At 47.2% G+C, this 20,445-nt stretch overlaps 1 protein-coding gene across 1 annotated transcript in view; it reads right to left on the bottom strand.

Moving 5' to 3' along the window:
- Nucleotides 1-20,445, bottom strand: part of SLC23A2 (solute carrier family 23 member 2) — an 833,120-nt gene that overhangs the window by 725,495 nt on the left and 87,180 nt on the right. The window contains exon 2 of the mRNA XM_085636370.1: nucleotides 12,371-12,434. The gene's annotated coding sequence lies outside the window, so the exon portion shown is untranslated. The remainder of the gene's footprint in view (nucleotides 1-12,370; nucleotides 12,435-20,445) is intronic.

The raw sequence follows: 20,445 nt of genomic DNA, 5'->3' as shown, positions 1-20,445 counted from the left end.
TGCGATTAGCGGCACGCTCGAGGGCCGGCCACTCAGCCTCCTGTCACTTTACGTGCCGTCCACGGGGCTGTCCTCGGCCTTATCTCTGACCGCGTCCTGGCTAGCTGCTTTTCCACCTGGTACTGTTGTTCTCGGAGGAGACTTTAACGCCGTCTCGGCCCCGCACCTCGACTCTTCGGGTCCGGTCTCGGACTCCCGCGCGGCGCGGGCGAAGCAGCTGGCCGGGTGGGCAGAGGCACAGGGCCTCTGTGACGTGTGGCGGCTCTGGCACCCACGCACGCGACAATATACCCACACCTCGGCCGCCCACCACACTCAGGCACGCATTGACGCGATCTTTGTCCCCTCGGCCGACTGTCTGGGTATCCAAGACGTCCGCATCCTTCCCCGGGGGATATCCGACCATTCTCCGCTTTTGCTGGGTTTGGGCCCCCCGCCTCACGGTGCTCGCCAATTGTGGCGTTTTAATGCATGGTTCCTGCAAGACAAGGCGCTCCGTAAGGAAGTGGGGACCGCGCTGGCACTTTATTTTGGCGACAACGACGGGTCGGTCTCCTCGGCGGGCACCCTCTGGGAAGCTTGTAAGGCCACGGTTAGGGGGGTCGCTAAGGCACAGGTGATGAAACACCGCCTGACGCAGCTGCAGCAGCTCACGGCCTGTGAGGCTCAGGCGCTGCGCCTGGAGCAAACCGTCTCTGACTCTGGCGACCCGGCCGAGACCCGGCAACTACGGCTCCTACGCGAAGAGATTCGTCAGCGGTCGCTTGACGCAGCTAAGCTTCTTTGGCAATCCTCGGTGGCGCGGGTATACGGCTGGGGCGACAAAAACGGGGCACTTCTGCACCGGCTGGCCACTTACCCCAGGGCATCGCGCATCATCCCGGCGGTGACCGACTCGAGTGGCGCGCTTCAGTCTTCATCCGTGGCTATAGCGGACGCTTTCGCTCAGTATTACTCGCAACTCTACCGGGCACGGGCATCGGATCTGTCTTTGGCTTCCTTGCTCGCCGCTGGTGCCCTCAGCCTTCCCCGGCTGGGGCCGAGTGATTGGGAGAGCCTGGAGGCTCCCATCTCCCCTGCGGAGATCGGAGATGCGATAGGGCGCACGTCCGCAGGGAAGACCCCCGGCCCGGACGGGTTCCCGCAGGAGTTTTATGCCACCTACAAGGAGCACTTGGTTCCACGGCTGGGTGCCCTGTACGCGGAGGCGGTCGAGAGAGGCTCCTTCCCTCCGGAGGCCGACATTGCCACGATTGTGGTCCTGCCTAAATCCATTCCGCCGCCCAGTGACAGGTCGGCCTACCGGCCGATCTCTCTGATCAATACCGATATCAAACTATATGCCGCGGTCCTTGCCCAGCGGCTCCGGCCCCTCCTGTCGCGTTTAGTGCACCCAGACCAATGCGGCTTCATGCCGGATCGAGGCACTCGCCATTGCCTCCGCCGCCTCCATGTGGCTCTGGCGCACCGCCACCGTCTATCTCCATACCTCACTCTCCTGCTGGCCGACTTCGAGAAAGCCTTCGACTCGGTGGGGTGGCCTTACTTGTTCGACGTCTTGGCTCATGTGGGTTTTGGTCCCAAGTTTGTTGGGATGGTGCGGGTTCTGTACGCGCGCCCTCGCGCCAGAGTGTTGGTTAATGGGGCGCTGTCAGGAACGTTCCGGATCGGCCGGGGCACGCGGCAGGGGTGCCCGCTCTCACCCCTCCTTTTCGCGCTCGCAATGGAGCCCCTTGCCGCCCTCATCAGAGCGGATCCTCTCATTCGGGGATGGGAGTGGCCGGGCCTCGAGGAGGACAGGATCGCCCTCTACGCGGACGATGTCCTGCTGTACCTTGGTGACCCAGCACGCTCGGGTCCTCGGGCTCTCCACATTTTGGGCCGCTTTGCCCGCGCCTCTGGCCTCTGCCTCAACTCGCACAAGTCGGTCCTCGTGCCTCTCCACCCCTCCCGCGAATGCTTCGATTGGCAGACTACGATTCCCCTCCGCCGACTGTCTTTCAAATACCTGGGCATCTGGGTTTCCCTCCTCCCGGAATTGAGCTGGGCACTCAACGTGGCCCCTTTGGTCAAAAAAGCCAAAGCGGACCTCACCCGGTGGCACTCGCTCCCGCTGAACCCGCTGGGGCGCGTGGCGCTCTACAAAATGATGATCCTCCCTCGGTTTTTGTATGTATTGCAGAACACCCCGGTGTCCTTTCCGAGGTCGTGGTTTCGCGAGTTGGACGGGATGGCCACCAGGTTCCTCTGGGGTGGTGGACGGCCGAGGTTGGCCCTGCCGATCTGCCGCCTCCCCACCTTTGATGGGGGGCTTGGTATGACCAACCTCTACCTTTATTACCTGGCCACCCGGCTTCTGGTCATCCACGACTGGTTTGGGGGGGGATGGTCCGATCCGGCCTACAGGGTGGAACTGGAAGCCCTGGGTCTCTCCAGCGTTCAGGACCGCATGTACGGCGCCCCGGTTCCCACCTCCTGCCCCGACATCACTAGGGCGGTCTTCCTGGCTTGGCGGGCTGCGCTCCGCCACACTGGATGGACCGGGACATTGACGCGCGCCACCCCTCTCTGGCATGGGACATGGTTGCGGGAGGTTGTGGGGCTGGAGGGCTTCGGATCGTGGGATCTGCTCGGTATCTCCCAGCTGGGGGACGTGTGGCGAGGGGGGCGCATGTGCTCATACTCTGAACTGCGGGCGCGCTTTTCTCTCCACTCATCCCAATTCTATAGATACCTCCAATTGCGACACGCCATACGGGTACACACCCCGCTTGACATCCGGCTGCCGGACCATAGCCCCCCGGAGGCTCAGGTTCTGATGGGTAACCTAGGAAAGGGAGGCATATCCAGAATATATCGTTCCCTTGTTAACAATACCCCTGTGCCCCAGGAGGGTCTGAAGGAGCGATGGGAGGAATGGGTGGGTCCCTTGGACGAGATCGACTGGCGGGACGCCCTTATGGCCCCCAGGCTGGTGACTGCCTCCGCCAAGCTGAGGCTCATTCAAATCTATTATCTACATGCGGCATACCTTACACCAGCGCGCATGCGCCGTGCGGGTCTCTCCACCGACGCAGCCTGCCCTCGCTGTGGATTTGACCCGGCCGACTTCATCCATATGGTATGGTCATGCCCGGAACTGGAGGGGTACTGGCGTAGCATTGAAACTGACTTGACGGATGTCCTGGGGTGGGAGGTGCCGCACGACCCCAAGCACATCCTCTTGGGTATCACTGATGGACTAGACGGCTCCCGCGCTGAAAAACTGTTCCTTATGACAGCGCTAATGGTGGCAAAGCGGGACATTGCGGCAGCCTGGAAACAGCCGCAGCCGCCCAGTCTGACCAGGTGGAGCGCGGGAGTGGACTGGTGTGCGGCGCAGGAGCGGTCTCTCTACCAAGCTCGGGGCTGCCACAAAAAATACCGTAGGGTGTGGGGGAAATGGTTAGGAAATGTAATGTGATCTGGTGGGGCGGGGTGGGGGGCGGGGTGGTACGGGGGGGGGCTGAGAGGGGTAATGATTCCCAGATGGGACGAATGTATATTGTTGGTCTGAAAGGCTCACTGTTTTTGTTGCAAAAAAGAACAATAAAAACTTGTTTATCAAAAAAAAATATCTGGGAATATGGGTTAGCAGGTCGGTACAGGACATATGGTTGACAAACTATGGTAGGGTAATAGACTGGGTGGCATGCAAGGTTCAAAAATGGAAGAAGCTGCCGTTGTCATTAATGGGGCGCATAGCTATACTAAAAATGGTGGTGCTTCCAAAGCTTCTATACTTGTTCGTTAACATACCAATGTCGTTAAACACACATTTTTTCAGACAGCTGAGATCCCAAGAACTCGAACTAGTGTGGGCAGATAAACAGCCGAGAGTATCCTGGAAGCTGTTGACGCTGCCCTTTGCACAGGGGGGCTTGGGTGCACCTGATTTTGAGCTTTACGCGTACAGTGCGCAGGCACAATTTTTACATTATTGGCAACATCCTATACCCTTCCAGCCCCATGTAGCGATAGGAATAGATAGAGTAGCTCCTACCCCGCTGGAAACGGCATTATACAAGCCTTATAAACGGCCCCATTTAGAAATCGACACGGTAGAAACAATGAGATGGGCATGGCAAGGGATAGTTAAAAGGGCTAATATAGAGGAATACTATCCACCATCCATGCCACTAAGAGGTAACCCGCTGCTAACCCCACTGGTGGACAAGGCGATAGCGCAAAGGGCGGCGGCACATGCCCTGGTGAAGGGCGGCGATCTTTTCCCCGACAATACATTCCTAACGCTACAGCAAATGTGCAAAGATCAAACTCCCACGGCATCAGACACACTATTATAGTACCAACTACGGGCTGCGTGCCGTGCTCGATACGAGTCCTTTCCGCAGGTACCACCGGATTTACCTGCGTTAGAAAACGTACTTGCAAGTCCGTCTCCTCGCAAGTTGATCACGCGAATATACAACATAACGCAGAAAGAATCACCTATAATCAAATGCACAGCCAAGGCGGAGTGGGAGATGGACTCAGGTATCACTATAACAGACAAACAGTGGCACTACTGCTGCTCGCAGCTAGAACAACTCTCGCCTAACTATAGACTGAGGCTAACTCACTTCAACTACCTGCACAGATTATATCGTACGCCATTGCAATTACATCGTATGGGTATATACCCAGATACAAACTGTTGGAGGTGCGGAGCTCCCAGCGCCACATTTTCCCACTTAGCATGGGATTGTGATCCAAAAGGAAGGTACTGGGAGGCAGTGTTCCGACATATCCGGCAAATTACAGGACATCAGTTGTCGATCACTCCGTTAACGGCGCTTTTGGGTTTCGTAGCTGAAGTCCCAAAGAAAACTCGCAAGCTCACGGCCATGTTGTTATTGCAGGTGAAGAGACAGGTTGCGATCCATTGGGAAAAAAAACCTCCCCCCTACCATTGCGGAATGGCTGAACGCAGTGGTATATTGTAAAGATCAACTGGAGTTAATGCCCAACAGATCCAGACCGAAAGACATCTGGGCGCCGTTGGTGGCCTGGCTGGCCGAGGGGGGGTTCCGACCTTATGAAGCGTTTTGCAGATAGACAATGAAAGGTGAGACACGAAATGGGTGCCAGAACTAGTCCATGAAATATGTGCAATTCCATCTCAGGCAGCGCAGAGAGAGACTCTTTGAAACCCTTGGAGACACTTTGGGAATCCTGGGGCTAGTCGGACAGCGACAACCAAGATACTGGCGGGACATGCTGGACAGCGTCACAATATACTAGAAGTAGGCAGAAGGGGGGGGGGGGGGGAAGAGGATGTTGGGTTGTTTAGTTATTAAATAAACACATTTGCGTAACAAGCTGTTATAAGAACACGTAGGGAATAAGTGGATATTTTACAATAGATCTGATATAACGCTGCCAGCCCGCTGGGTTGTAGGCACATAAGCTGGGTTATGCCATCAAGACTGATGTTAGTAATACGCTGCTGGCCTCCAGGATGTCGGCAAAAAAAAAGCTGTGTTAACAAATTGTGGTTTGTATATCTTTTGAAAAGTTAAAAAAAAAAAAAAGTGTGGTTTCAAACTTTTTGGGGGCAAACCCTAATGAACCTGCAATGCTCCACCGTGGGAATGCTGGTGGTGCCTGAACTCTTCACAAATATCTCAATGCCAATCTGTTCATAGGTACTTTTATGTTCTCTGGTAATGGGGTAATTATTGCAAGCGATAAAGTCTCAAAGTGTGCAACTAACTAGACCCAAAAAGATTGCTTCAATTAACTGTTGACAAAAGCAACACGTCAGCAAAGCAACAACAAGAACTGCGACTTGAATCTGCAAATGACCCTCTTTCCCACACATCCGTTCTCCGCCAACCACCCTTGCGAAAGACTGACACGCACAGCCCCAACACATCAGATTTAAATGATAAACAGTTCCCCTTTGCCTATATTGTACTTTGTTCATTAGCACGCAGCACAGTTGTTACTTCTGCGCTGTACACTATGTACTTATACTGAAACACACACTATGAATGCAATTAGAAAGCATAAAGAGGGCTAAATATGGTGTGAACGCTATTGTGACAAATGTGTCAAAAACAGCTAATACCCATCCTTTCAAGAGAAGCATATGGTGATTTACTCTTCAGATAAATGCAAATGCACGATACTGTAAATCTGCTAACATTTTTAGCATCCGTGAAGCCCAGCGTTACCTTAGAGTTAGGTTTCTGTCTAACGGGCTGAAATAACACAAAACCAATCTCAGTTTGTAAAGGTATTAAACAAGAAAATCGTAACTTTTTTTAAAGCGACAACCTTATTCGTGAGACCAAAATACATTCTAATGTAGACAATTTTCACAAAGGCGGCAAAACAATCTTGTAAATGGTGAAAATAACAGGAAGATTAAACTATGCCAGCTATAGATATAAAACAGGAATAAACAACCCTGATACTAAAAGGAATTATGACTGGTTTCCATTTTGTGATAAACTGTGCTCAGAACAGGAAGAAATTACATAACTAGAGATAGAACACATACTGAACATAATAAGGACAAAACAATGTGGACATTGTTTGTAAGAGTGAATAACCAAGGTAATTTGTCACATGCCATCAATGCACTCAAGTGCACTGAAGAACCTACTAAAATATTTCTACACAGACATCAGACCCCATATCACCAGAATAAGGAGACAAGATGCTGTCAGAGTTGTTTTTGGTATTAGATTTAAAAATGTCACTATCATCAACCTGACCAATGCTAAACTATTACTTAAAAGGAAATAAAAATATTCAGCATGCCGTGAATGGTATTTGGCCTTACATTTCATTAATGATAACTGAAAACATTCATTCAAAATGCTAAAGCATTGTCTGATACCATTACGTCGTAGAGCTTTCCAGTCATCAGAACAAATGCAAGCTTACTTTCAGGTATTCAACAAATGAAAATATTTACCATGGGTGCACCTTTATATGATCATGGGTGGATTGGGGAGCAGAGTAAAAAAAAAATCTCAAAACAAATCTGTAGGAGGCCTTTGTCAGCCAAAGCATTTGACTCACTCAATGTGCGTTGTCTTTGAGTAGCTCTTCGTGTGCCTCTTTTTAAAAATACAGTTCTCATGAACGTGCATTGAAGTAACAGAATAGAAAGATAAAACAATATGTATGGATCAATATTTAAAGTATACACATTTATTTTCTGGATGTTCCACAATGTCAAGTGAAGTTACTAATACATTTGTTACATTTCATGCTATCAAACACAACAGCTTTGTTATTCTTACTCTTATTATTATGGTTTTTAAAAAAAAGAAAAGTACAATCCCTGTGAATGAATATTGCTTTGTGAGGGGGATAAGAAAACTACTTGAATTCTTGCCTGGTGAACTGCGGGTAGTGCCTAGGGACTTTAAGTACCTGGGTCTCTTCGTTACTCCACACCCCGAGGTGTGTAGAAGGGAAAACTTAGAAGCAGTCCTTAATAACTTTAGACTGGACGTGGAGAGATGGAGGGATCCTCCCCTTACCCTGCTTGGTCGAGCGGCCATCTTTAAAATAATAACCCTGCCTCAACTACTATATGTCCTCCAGAACCCGTAACACCCCTTGCCTACAGCCATATTCAAGGGGATTGCAAGCCAACTTCGAATACTACTGTGGCAAGGGGGACACCCCAGAATAGCACTTCAGACGCTACAACGCAACCCATATAATGGCGGGGTGGCACTCCCCGACATAGAGGTCTACTAATGGGCGTCCTACCGGATATCCATAGATGAATGGATACATAAACAAATCACCCCACATACCGCCTCGAAAGGGGAGAAATTCTGCCCCATACACACCTACATTACTTCTATGGGGGAAAGGGCAGCTCACATTTGCTACCCGCAACTCAGGTGAGCTTGTCGGCGTGGACAAAGGCTACTAGGACACTGGGTTGGAAGGGACTGTTCACACGGAGCACACCGCTTGGGAGGGGCCCTGGTTCAAGGAATTACAGAAACTCACAGGGTTTGAGGCTTGGGATCTCTACCATAGGGGACATAATAGAAAAAGGGGAACTAAAAACATGGGCAAAGCTCAAACATGAATACGAGATGAACAACTCCCAATTCCTCAAATAAGCACAACTACGTCATGCCTGGCAGGCGGAAAATATCCCTAGTGAGCAACTTGCGGAGTATTCACCACTAGAAGGCAGGCTGCTGCAAGAAGTACTAACCCATAAGGCGGTCTCCCTTACATACAAAGCCATTATTAATAATATCCCAGATGGGCTAATATTGCTAATAGGGCTCAGAACAAGATGGAAGAAAGATGTGGTGTCCATGGAGAACATTGACTGGGAGGCAGCATTAATGCATCCCAGAGAAGTTGCCACCAAGGCAACGCTCATACGGCTTAAAATATTATATCAAACGTATGACAGGGACAGGCTACACAAGATGGAAAGGGAGGAATAACCTGTCTGCCTGTCTTGTACCGCTATTAACAGTGATTTTTTTCCACACAATCTGGGCGTGTCCTTCGATTCAACTATACTGGATGCAGGTAATCGAGCTAATAGGAACGGTCCTGGGAGCAACACTGCCGATCGAGCCAAGATAACTGATACTAGGGATTCCCAGAGAGGTAGATATCACCAGAGCACAGCTGATCTTTGGTTCCCTGGGGTTCATGGTCGTCAAGAGAGACGTAGCTATTAAGTAGGGGTGGCAGACAATCCGAACATTCAGGAGTGGATGAGAGGAATTGACATATATATGACAGCCGAGTGGACCACATATCGCAGTAGAGGCTGTCCGAAACAATTCCATAAGATCTGGGACACATGGCGCCAGCACTTTCGGCTCGACATAGGAAATGACACACAATAATCCACTAGGCATAGTACACAAGAGACTCAGACATAGGGGCCCGGAGATCACATCGCCCCAGAGACCGGCCTTGACGCTTCCCTGAGGTTATTCCTGGGTCCAGAACGGAACTGTATAACTACGTTTAAAAGATACTGGCGGTATGCACGGACTCATACTTATCAGGGGAGGGATTTAGTTGAGGAGGACCATGCTTGTATTTGTGTGGGATCAAATACTGCAGATGTACTATGTAAGCAAGAACTGTCTTGTGCTGGTTGTTCAGTTTGAAAAGAAAAAAAAAAAGAAAAAGAGAAAAAAAAGGAGAAAAAAAAAAAGAGAACTACTTGAATTGGCCCTTCTCAAATTTCACGAGGTTCCAAGACCATGTAAAATAGAGAAAACCAAAAACATCAGCACAAAAGGAAAACGTTATAATTGTTTGATAAAATAAGTTTCCCAAAACCATTGTCTCACACAAAAGTTAGCGAACAATCAAGACAATTCAATATTTAAACATTAGTTCACTTCATTCAACTTTCCACTTGTAAATGTACTACAAAAAAATATTATAAAAAAATGAAGTTGCAAACGTATTCTCTCATGATTCCATCAATCGATACACAATCTGAATCCTTCAGCAAGCATCACTGAAGCATCACAATCGTACAAGAATATGTTTGAGATTCATTTTATAAATGAGACGGGAAAGTCATTAAACATTCCATAATAACTGATGTTTTAACTTGCAAATGAATGTTAAGGAGTTATTGGCTCTAAGCATTATACTTGGAGATGCCCAAAGGCGAAAATTTATTTTGTCTAGACAAGGTAGCTAACTTGTCAACCAGCAAAGACTATTGGGCACTCTCTAGGTTTAATACAAAGTTATTTTGAAAGTTCACGTCTTCTTTGCAGTTTGTTATTTTAGCTATTACAGACTACTCAAAATGCATGTTAGCATTTAATGAACCATACACAGTTTTTATTTTTGTGTGGAGTGACTGATAGAGCACTGTGCTGCTACGTTCAGGTTAGGGCCACCGGGACCTCAGTTTTATAAGTGGTATTGCTGCTATTGTTGCTACCGGATCTTCAAAGGGTCTTTGATGTGAAGATGCATCTTTACATTACTATCAATCTACGAAGAAAATCATACCTGCATTTTAAAACGCATGTAATTTACTGTTTTTTCTAAAGCGCCAGAATAGCCATTGGGTGCTTTAAAGCACTGCTTGAGCAAAGATTTGGGAATTATGGAGTGGAAGTGATGAAAATAGGCATAAATGACAAAGTCCTTCAGGTCCAAAGTTTTGGCAGCATAGGCACTTCTTAAGATGTTTACACAATATTCTGACCTCCGACTCTAGGCAACAAAAGCAAAGGAAGAGCGTTCCAGAGGCAGAATTCCGAGATGTGACCCGCCCCCATACCATCAGTTCCTCAACAGAAATATTGTGAATGAGTAATGGGTAGTCAAACTTAGGGGACTGTGATTAGTACGGTGTAAATAATTTGTAAAAGGCATTTTGAAGCGGTTTGTTCAAGACCTTGTGGACCAGGAAAAGAACTTTAAAAATCAGTCCAACTTTTTATCAGCAATTAGTGGAATGTGTTAATGCTACTGAAACATAACCTGATCTTTTTAAGCTAACAATGGTTATGGGGAGGACGTTTTGCACTTTTTGGAGTCTACTCAAAGTTTTTGCTGTGAGGCCGCCATATTCCCTACTGCAGTAGATAATGTATGAAAGTAAGACTGCCAGGACGAGGATCAAAAGTACATTTTTTAAGACGCGCTACAGGAAGGTTGAAAATATGTTCCTGGTCAGCTTAAATAAGATTGATAAATATAAGCTGAAGAGGACTCAGATTTCTGACCTGAACTTGAGATGGTGGGCGAGCCTGGTTTTGTGGAGGAAACACAAAAACTCAAATTAATTTGAGGCTAGTGCACAGATCTTCAGGACCAACCATCTGGATCTCAGCTTTGTACTACTTAAGCAAAGCCTATGAGCCATTCATTGCTGCACATGTAAGAGGCAATTATTTGCTTAACAACTGTTTTCCAAACTCAGGCAGACATGGGTGTCACGGACATATATATATGATAGACATCAACCAGTATAGCCAGTTTTAGTTTATCTTGTGAAGTCTGTCGGAAGAGATTGGTACTAACATATATTGGTGGGCACAATAGGGTCTACGGAGTGTTAGTGCACTGTCAAATGATTAAGAAGTAGTTGAAAGGCACCAGGTAGATTAGAGTAGTGCAATGAGGATACTATAAAAGGACAATACGTTGTCAGAAGGCTTTATTGGTGTAGCCAGTAGTATGGTAAGGGCAGCTTTAGTACCATCTTGATAGACCCTAAAAAGTGGTTGAAAGAATGATCAGTTTCTCTAATACAGGACGAAGTCTGACTCAAAGAAAGTTTGACTCAATCTCTATAGGACTGAAGGCCCTTTACTGGTGTCCAGTCCAACAATGGACCACTTTTGAAGAATTATGTGTAGTTCATAAAGCACCGTATGGATCTAAACATAGCCATTTTCCAGAAGATTTTCCTTATAATTCCCAATGAATGCCTATGCTGAACCAAGCCAGTTTTGATAAGTGTTCCAAGGTTCAGGAACGGAACGTGGCTCCTTCCAGAACCATGTAGACAAATTTGTCGAGTCAGTCACCTCTTTTTAGACTAAAGTGTCAAGATACCCAAGGATGAATGTTTGGGATCTATAGATGACACAAACAAACATAAGTATGTTTTTGTAGCTCTGAGCACTGCTGATTCGTATCCCCAGTCATGAAAACAACACATTTCTAGCAGGTTAAGGGTGCAATTTCTGTTTTTATCACCTCCTTTTTAGGGCTCAGTTTCTAAAACCGGGCTGCTTTGGAAAAATATTTATCGTGTTGTACCTTAGAGTAGTAGATTTTTCTTGTGAAGGAGAAGAGGCAGCCTCACCAAGGTCAGCAGTGGTAGAGGATGCTGGATGGTAATCCTAGTAAGGGGCCATGAAAGGTCTAATCTGCATGGACAGTGTTTACATTTCTTGTCCAAGAAACAGGAGAGGTAAGTAGCTTTAAGAACTTCGTTGAGGGAAAAATATTTCATTTTAACCACCTACAATGTTTCATTACAAACCTCCAAAGGCATGTGATGACACTCGAAAGCCACTTTAAAATCGTGGCTACAGTCCTGCACAATCAGTCTATGCATGCATGCATACATACATACATACAGAGTTCCTAAAGTACAATCCATGTCCGCACCATCTCTTGCTATGTTGGCCATGATCCATTAAAGAGTGATCAGTGGAAAAATCCAGACCGAACCATGTACATTTCTCAAAGTATAAACCCACTAACGATATTATAGACAGAACGGTGAGTTGATTTGGTCATGACTACTAAGTCAGCCTAGGACACTACAGATGATACTTCTGCCATTTATTTTAAAGTACATCTGAACATAATGTAGATTTATTCCTACCTGTAAGTAGATCAGGACATGCTTCTTTCAGTCATCCTTTCAAGCTCAGCACCTCCAGACACTTCTATTAATGCAAAAAGAAATGGTGTACTGTACAGATTTATCAACGTTAAATGTGGACTAAATGGGTAGAAAGACAGTGGGACCTTACACAGGCATTAATATTCATTTATAAAACATTTTACATAGCCAACTCCACATACTGAGTTATCAGCTAACAGTTGAACAAAAAGGTTTACTATTACCCACATCAATGATACACGTTATTGGCTTCAAAAGAAAGGAAGAATTCCTGCTGAGGCCTTACCTGTGTACACAAATCTCAGCAGTGGAAACCATTAATCCATGGTATTAATAACTACGAAGTGTCCACCAGTTAAAATAGGAATTTCTGCATCCCAATATTAAAAAATGTATCCACTGCAACAAATGATAGGGCAATGGCTGATGATGAATGCAAGGCTAATCCACACTATGCATTGCATAATTCAAGGTGACGAAGTCCTCCTGGGGGAAGGGCTTGGAATGAAGGCTGGTTATAAAAAATTCAAGGTCTTTTGTGCCACTCTTCATGTTAGGGGTCAGATTACGGGTGGGACTGGCTCAGTGTCTGGTAAAGTCTGATATGGTCAGACTTAGACTTCGTGAGGCAGAGCTGATAAGGGTAACAGTACTGTTTAAGACAGCAATATTCTTCGCTCTCTCCCCTACCCTGTGAATGTACTCACCTTTGAGTTAAGTGAAGAAATAGCTTCTCTGGGGACCTCCATCATATTGCAGTGTATACCTTGTCCTATTTGCTGCTCTGGACATCTGGGGCTCCAAATAGTGACCTAGGGGCAGAAAGGGCATGTGCACCCCAGGGCACTGTAGTTATAGTATTACAGAAAGAGAGGCTGATGCTTCCACTTCCTTCTGTAATACAGATAGTACCGGCGAACATGTAGTGAAAGCTCGATCTTAAGATCGCACTCCCTCATCAGCATGGGGTGTGGCCACATGCAAATGAGGGAAACACTTTGTCTCTATGCCTGGGTCACATTAAGGATTAAAGCCCAAAGAGGCCTTAAGGAGGCGCGCTGATTGTGCACCACAAAATGGTGGTGCAAGGTATGACACCTAAAGGCAGCCCTCTGAAAGAGGGAAGGGGTTCCCACTGACCTGCCCCAGGACATGTGCCTGCAGGCAGGTGCACTCTTTCACTCCACCTGCCTACAGGATGATCTATTTCCCCACTTTGAAGTACACAGAAAAAGATGGAACGGCTGGCTCAAGCAGTCACTCCATCTTTACTAATGCGCAACCCCCAAGGCAGCCTCGAGTTTACCACTGCCTTAGGCGCAGCAAATTATCAGAAATGGGGCGCGCTTTCTACACCAGCTTGATGGTGTGCCATAGCGCAAAGAGGCACTATTAGTAAAATGGCCCCGTGTGTTTTTTCCCCTCTGGAATAGCAGAAGATTGTTGATGAGGTCGCAGTTCAGTGTACTCTGCCTAAACAAACAAACCAAAAAAATTGTACTAATCTTGCCATACATATCACTTTTACAAATATGTCTAAGCAAGTTTTGCTCAACTGTATAAAGTGCAAATACGGAGTTTCCAGAGTAAAGCAAAATACACCAGCACCTGAGATGAAACTTGGTTTTGGAAGCATACCTCTAGAGACAGTTTCCACTGTAAGACATATATTAACCCCTTCGCTGCTAGGTCTCCCCCCCCACCCCCCCACCCCCCGTGGTAAGCCTTTGTTTGGCTATTTGGGGTAGTGCGTGCTTAGGCCCCTGTAACTTTTTGACCACATAAGGTATCCACACCAAATTTGGTCCTTTTCTTCCAACATCATGGGGATTGTAAAGGTACCCAGGGTTTGTGGATTCCCCTGGAGGGGTCCCAGAAATTAGCCAAAATACAGCTAAATTTAGTTTTTGGGGGGAAAAAATGGGAAAAAAGGGCTGCAAATGAAAGCGTCTGGGTTTTTCCCTGCAAATGGTATCAAATAAGGGTTTGTGGGGCTGAATTCGCCATTTCCCAGCTTTTAGGGAATGACAGACTTTTGTCAGAAAATCAACATTTTTTACACAGTTTTGGCATTTTTCTGGGACATAGCATATTTCTGCTATTTTTTGTGCTTTCAAACTCCTTCCAATTAATGGTAGAAATGGGTATGAAAGCAATAATGGATCCTGGAAAGCTATACGTTTTAGAAAAGTAGACAAGATTCTGAATTCAGCAAGGGGTCATTTGTGTAGATCCTTCAAGGTTTCTTTATAGAAACAAACAGTTAAATATAGGAGACATTTAGTTGCAAAAAACAGCCTTTTGTGTCAACGTTTTCACCTGTAACTTCTTCTAATTATGACAGCTCTTTGAAAGCAATATACAGTTACATACGCTGGACCTTTCTGGTTGTGGGGATAGATAGGACTTGTAGGTTCACCAAGAACCCGACAAACCCAGATTCAAAAACTGAGCAGCAATTTGCAATGGCTTTTTATTATGAAATTATTGTGGGAAAATGTATACATGGAAAAATTGGTATGAAAGACACCTATGTATTTCTGAAATGGGAACAAATTATAGAGTTTAGAAACAGTACATATTTGACGATTTTTGAAGTTGGGAATACTCATACTAGCATGGGAATTATCGTTCATTTTTCAAAATGACCTCTTTTTTACACAATGTCTTTTATTTCGAAGGCAGAAATGCATCAAAAATCAATAGGTAATAACAGTTACTTTACAAATCTGAATTACCCTAAGTCTCCTGATAAAAATGGTACCTCACTTGTGTAGGTAGGCATAGTGCCCACGACAGGAAACGGCTCAAAAACCCAACATGAATACACCACATTTTCAGAAGGAAAATTTACCCTTTTTTTTGCAAAGTGTCTAGCTGTAGTTTTTGAACACTAGCTCTGCCGGCACCTAGGGAAACCTAGCAAACCTATGCATTTTTTAAAACTAGACACCCAGGGGAATCCAGGATGGGGTGACGTGACTGCCACACACCAGGTTCTGTTACCCAGAATCCCTTGCAAACCTAAAATATTGTTTAAAAAAACACATTGTTCCCACATTTGTGTGGTGGAAAGTTCTGGAATCTGCGTGGATCCACAAATTTCCACCCACCCCGCATTTCCCAAAGTCTTCCCAGAAAAATGGTACCTCACTTGTGTGGGTCGGTCTAGTGCCCGCGACAGAAAACGGCGCAAAACTCAACGTGGTCACACCTCAATTTCGCAGTGAAAAATGACCCTTTTTTGCCAAAGTGCCTAGCTGTAGTTTTTTAACCTTAGCTCTGCCAGCACCTAAGGAAACCTACCAAACCCACACATTTCTGAAAAGTAGACACCCGGGGGCTTCCAGGGAGGTTTGGCTTGCGTGGATCCCCCAACGTTTCCTTACCCAGAATCCCTTGCAAACCTCAAATTCTGCTGGGAAAAAAAAATCACTTTTTTCACACATTTTTGTGTGGCAAAGTGTGGCATCACCGGGCTCACACAAATTTCTTACCACCCAGCATTCCCCCAGGTCTCCCAATAAAAATGGTGCCTCACTTGTGTGGGAGGCCCAAGTACCCGCAACAGGCAAGGGCCCAAAACGTTTTGAGGCAAAATCAACATTGCCTAACAAAAATTGTTTGGGCAGAAAGCCTACTAGACACCAGGGATTTTTTTGAGCAAATTTTAATTAGGGTGGGGGCTGCCCAAAAGGGCATGCCAATGCCCCCACCCTAATTAAATTTTGCCCAAAAAATCCCTGGCGTCTACCGGGCTTTTTGCCCCCCCCGGGGGGCAGATTAGGGGCTAATGACCCCATCTGCCCTCCAGGGGGGGCAAAAAGGCTGTAATTTTTGCGGGGGAGGGGGTGGTGGCATGGGCACACCTGTTTTGGGCAGCCCCTACCCTAATTCAAATTTGCCTAAAAAAAATCCCTGGCGACTAGTGGGCCTTTCGCCACCCCGGGGTGCAGATTGGGGGCTAATGCCCCCATCTGCTCCCCAGTGGGGGCAGAAAGCCTACTAGACGCCAGGGTTTTTTTTTTCTTTTTTTAGGAAATTTTAATTTGGGTTTGCCAAAAACGGGCATGCCAATGCCCCCACCCTAATAAAAAATGTACCCAAAAAATCCCTAGCGTCTAGTGGACTTTTTGTCCCCCTGGGGGGGGGGGGGGGGGGCAGATTGGTGGCTACTGCCCCATCTGTTCCCCAGGGGGGGGGCAGGAAGGCTGCAATTTTTGCGGGGGAGGGGGTGGGGGCATGGACATGCCTGTTTTGGGTAGCCCCCCCCCCCCTAATTCAAATTTGCCCCAAAAAAATCACTGGTTACTAGTGGGCTTTTTGCACCCCCCGGGGGTGCAGATTGGGGCTAATGCCCCCATCAGCCCCCCAGGGAGGGCAGAAAGCCTATTAGACACCAGGGATTTATTGGGGAGATAATTTTGCTTAGGGTGGGGGTTGCCAAAAACAGGCATGCCAATGCGCCCACCCTAATAAAAATGTGCCCAAAAAAATCCCTGGTGTCTAATGGGCTTTTTGCCCACCTGGGGGGCAGATTGGGGGTTACTGCCCCATCTGCCCCCCCGGGGGGCAGGAGGGCTGTAATTTTTGCGGGGGAGGGGACATGGGCATGCCCGTTTTGGGCTGCCCCACTCTAATTCAAATTTGCCCCAAAAAACCCTAGCATCTAGAGGGCTTTTTGCCCCCCCCTCCCCCCCGGTGGGGCAGATTGGGGGCTAATGCCGCCATCTGCTCCCCGGGGGGGGCTAAAAGTCCACTAGACGCCAGGGAGTTTTTGGGGCAAATTTTAATTAGGGTGGGGGCTGCCCAAAATGGGCATGACAAGGCCCACACCCTAATAAAAATTTGCCCAAAAAAATCCCTGAAGTCTATTGGGCTTTTTGCCCCCCGGGGACATATTGGGGGCTACTGCCCCATCTGCCCCCCAGGGGGGGCAGGAAGGCTGTAATTGTTGCAGGGGAGGGGGTGGGGCCATGGGCATGCCCATTTTGGGCAGCCCCCACCCAAATTCAAATTTGCCCCAAACTAACCCTGGCGTCTAGTGGGCTTTTTACCCCCCCGGCGGGGCAGATGGGGCAGAAAGGCAGTAATGGTGGTGCGGGGGTGGGGGCATTGGTGTGCCCGTTTTGGGCTGCCCCCACCCCTAATTAATACCCCATAAGAAAATCCATGGTGTCTAGTGGGCTTTCTACCCCCCCGGGGGGCAGATTGGGGGCTACTGCCCCCATCTACCCCCAGGGGGGGGGGGCAGAAAGGCTGTAATGGTGGTGGGGGTGGGAGCATTGGCGTGCCCATTTCGGGCAGCCCCCACCCTAAAATAAATGGGGCAAAAACAAAATCCCTGGCATTTAGTGTGCTTTCTGCCCCCTGCGGGGACAGATTGGGGGCTACTGCCCACTCTGCCCCCCAGGGGGGGGCAGAAAGACTATAAATGTGTGCCCAGGGGGGTTTTGGGCAGCCCCCACCCCTAAAAAATACTTAATGAGAAAATCCCTGGTGTCTAGTGGGCTTTATACCCCCCCTGGGTGGGCAGATTGGGGGCTACTGCAGAAAGACTATAATCATGCCCAAAAAATTACGGGGGGAGCAAAGGCCCTTGCCCAAGGGGCCGCTCTCCCCTCCCTGGTGCCTAGTGTGTGGATCCCTGCTTGGGGATTGCCCTCCTGTGGCGATCCCCAAGCAGGGATCCATGGGGAGTACCATTGGAAAGGGGAGATTCTCCCCTTTCCAACGATACCTCTCCCGTCTTTCTACGTGCTCAGGGGGCTGAGATAGCCCCCTGAGCACATAGAAAGGGAAACTGAAATGAGCCTCTTGGCTCATTTCAGTTTTGATTTCACTGAAATGTCAGCGCGACGATCGTCGTTTCAGGGAAACCAGGGGGGGGGGGGGGCGCCTCGGGAGCTGGGGAAGCTCTTCCCCAGCTCCCGAGGCTCTTTTAGCAAAAAGGGAATCCCTCTGGTGCCCAGAGGGATTTCCAATGCAATGTTTCATGACGAGCTGGACTCGTCATGAGCACACGAGCATTGTGTGCCATGACGAGTCCAGCTCGTCATGAGCACGCAAGGGGTTAAAGCTCTCATTCTGTAACTTTTGATAGGATCATCTTATTAGAATCGAATTTGCAGGCTTTCGGTAATTCTGTATGAAAATACCTATGGACTGGTGGTTTCACTTCCGATTGGCAGTGCCACTGGAATTATGTGATTGTACCTCCACTGTGATTCTCGCATATTTGTTAAATTGCCGCATTTGACACATAATCCAGACTCTGCAGATTTTAACCCAAATTTTGTTCCTAGTTCAAATGGTTCAAACGTTAGTAAAAATTCAGCGACATGTGTTGTCACGCAGTGGAAAAGTCTGTTTGCAAAGATTGACTGGTCACCTTTCTGTACCTCACTAATATATTTGGGTGTTAAACTGTTACTAGTGAGGTATCAGTAATGCCCAGACAGTGTTAAAAAGCTTAACAAGCATATGCAATGCATTCGGTCTCGCCTTTGGGACCTTATATGTATTTAGCTATACAGCACATTAGCCTGGGTGCTGAAACATCTACGGTTCTTTAACATAGAGGGAAAGTAAGCACCAAACTGTGTGACACGCCAGGTATGGGAACACACGGAGAGAAATATTGCCTTTCAGCAGGAAATGGTATGGTCCAAAGCTCTGTTTTTAATATAAAAGCAGAGCCTTCAGTGGTCATATCAATGAAAATACAAGATTTTAAAAAAATATTGTCTACGGGTGCTCGTGGAAAACAATTTCTATGGACTGGAATCTAGAGAATGCTAAACTGATTCTGGTATTTTACTGACCTCTGCTGGTCGTTTTCCGTCAAAACAGCTGAACAGAAAAAAAGTCCCGAAGCGGAAGCAGACCAGTAAGGGGTCATCCCCAGAGCCCACAAAGCACATACACATATAAAAATATATACTAAAGTATTTATACTAAAGTATATACAAGAGGTCCCGAATGCTCGACCTAAAAATGGCAAAACGATGAAGTAATACTATAGCAAAATGTGCAGCATAGTTTGCCTTTTCTTGCCGTATAATTTACTCAGCCCTACCGTATAATTGGACCCACCTCTGCTGCATTATTCCAGTGGCCCTGCCTATAGGGCTTAATGTCATTTTTAGCCAACATTACAGATAGTCTCTTAATGATCAACTGCAATTTCCACAGCTAGGCTAGGAAAGCCAGCAGCGGCTATTTCAAAGAGAGAACTCAGAGGGAAAAGGAGCCCAAGCGGAGAGAGAAACATGCAGAGTGGAACAGATGAACCCCACACACTCTCATAGCGCACATGACATCTAGTGGTTGGTCTCAGGCTGCAACTCTTGCTTTTTATCTCCTAATTTTTCAACCAGCACAGCCTACAGGACACATAAAATCAACAGCGTTTAGGATATTTATTCAAGCATTTTAGTGATATAAGGCACAGATGTCACATTTTATAAGGGTTTCTGTTTTGATAAAGTCAATGGGCTTTAGGAAGAGTTACTAACATTCAAGGAATAATTCAAAAAAGCCTTTTCTGACTCATGTGTACAAACAGACACAGAGAGTTTACTCTTGCGATCTCATCATATCAGACGTGTGTGTGGGGGGAGGGGGACTGTGGAGTAGCCATGGGATGAGGCAACTCTCAAACAGTGACAGATGGAGAATAGGTTCCCTAGGCAAGAAGTGCACAAGGAAACCATGACTTAATGACTAAATAAGTATTAGCAACCTCAATACTGCTTCCTTCTATAAAATATACCAGCACGAACACTTGTCACCAGAGCTGCTATAATAGTAGAGGGTAGTCTCAGTCCTGTACTGGTGTCACACGTGAGCCTGCCCTTCCAGTTGGCTATCTTGGAGTCGCTGCACACAGCAGCAGACAAATGCAGTTAGCACGGAACTGGCACTCAAGCAAGCATACAAGCACACAGGGACAGTTAAGCCAGGAGATTTGCATCACATGCATGTGATGAAGTCCACTCATGATGTTCAATGTCTATGGTGTGCCCTCCTTCACATACTTTCCGGTGGTAGCG

This window comes from Triturus cristatus, chromosome 11 (assembly GCF_964204655.1).
Source record: "Triturus cristatus chromosome 11, aTriCri1.1, whole genome shotgun sequence".
Taxonomy (NCBI): domain Eukaryota; kingdom Metazoa; phylum Chordata; class Amphibia; order Caudata; family Salamandridae; genus Triturus; species Triturus cristatus.
Note: the sequence above shows the minus strand (reverse complement) of the source record. Positions and strands in the feature narration are given on the sequence as shown.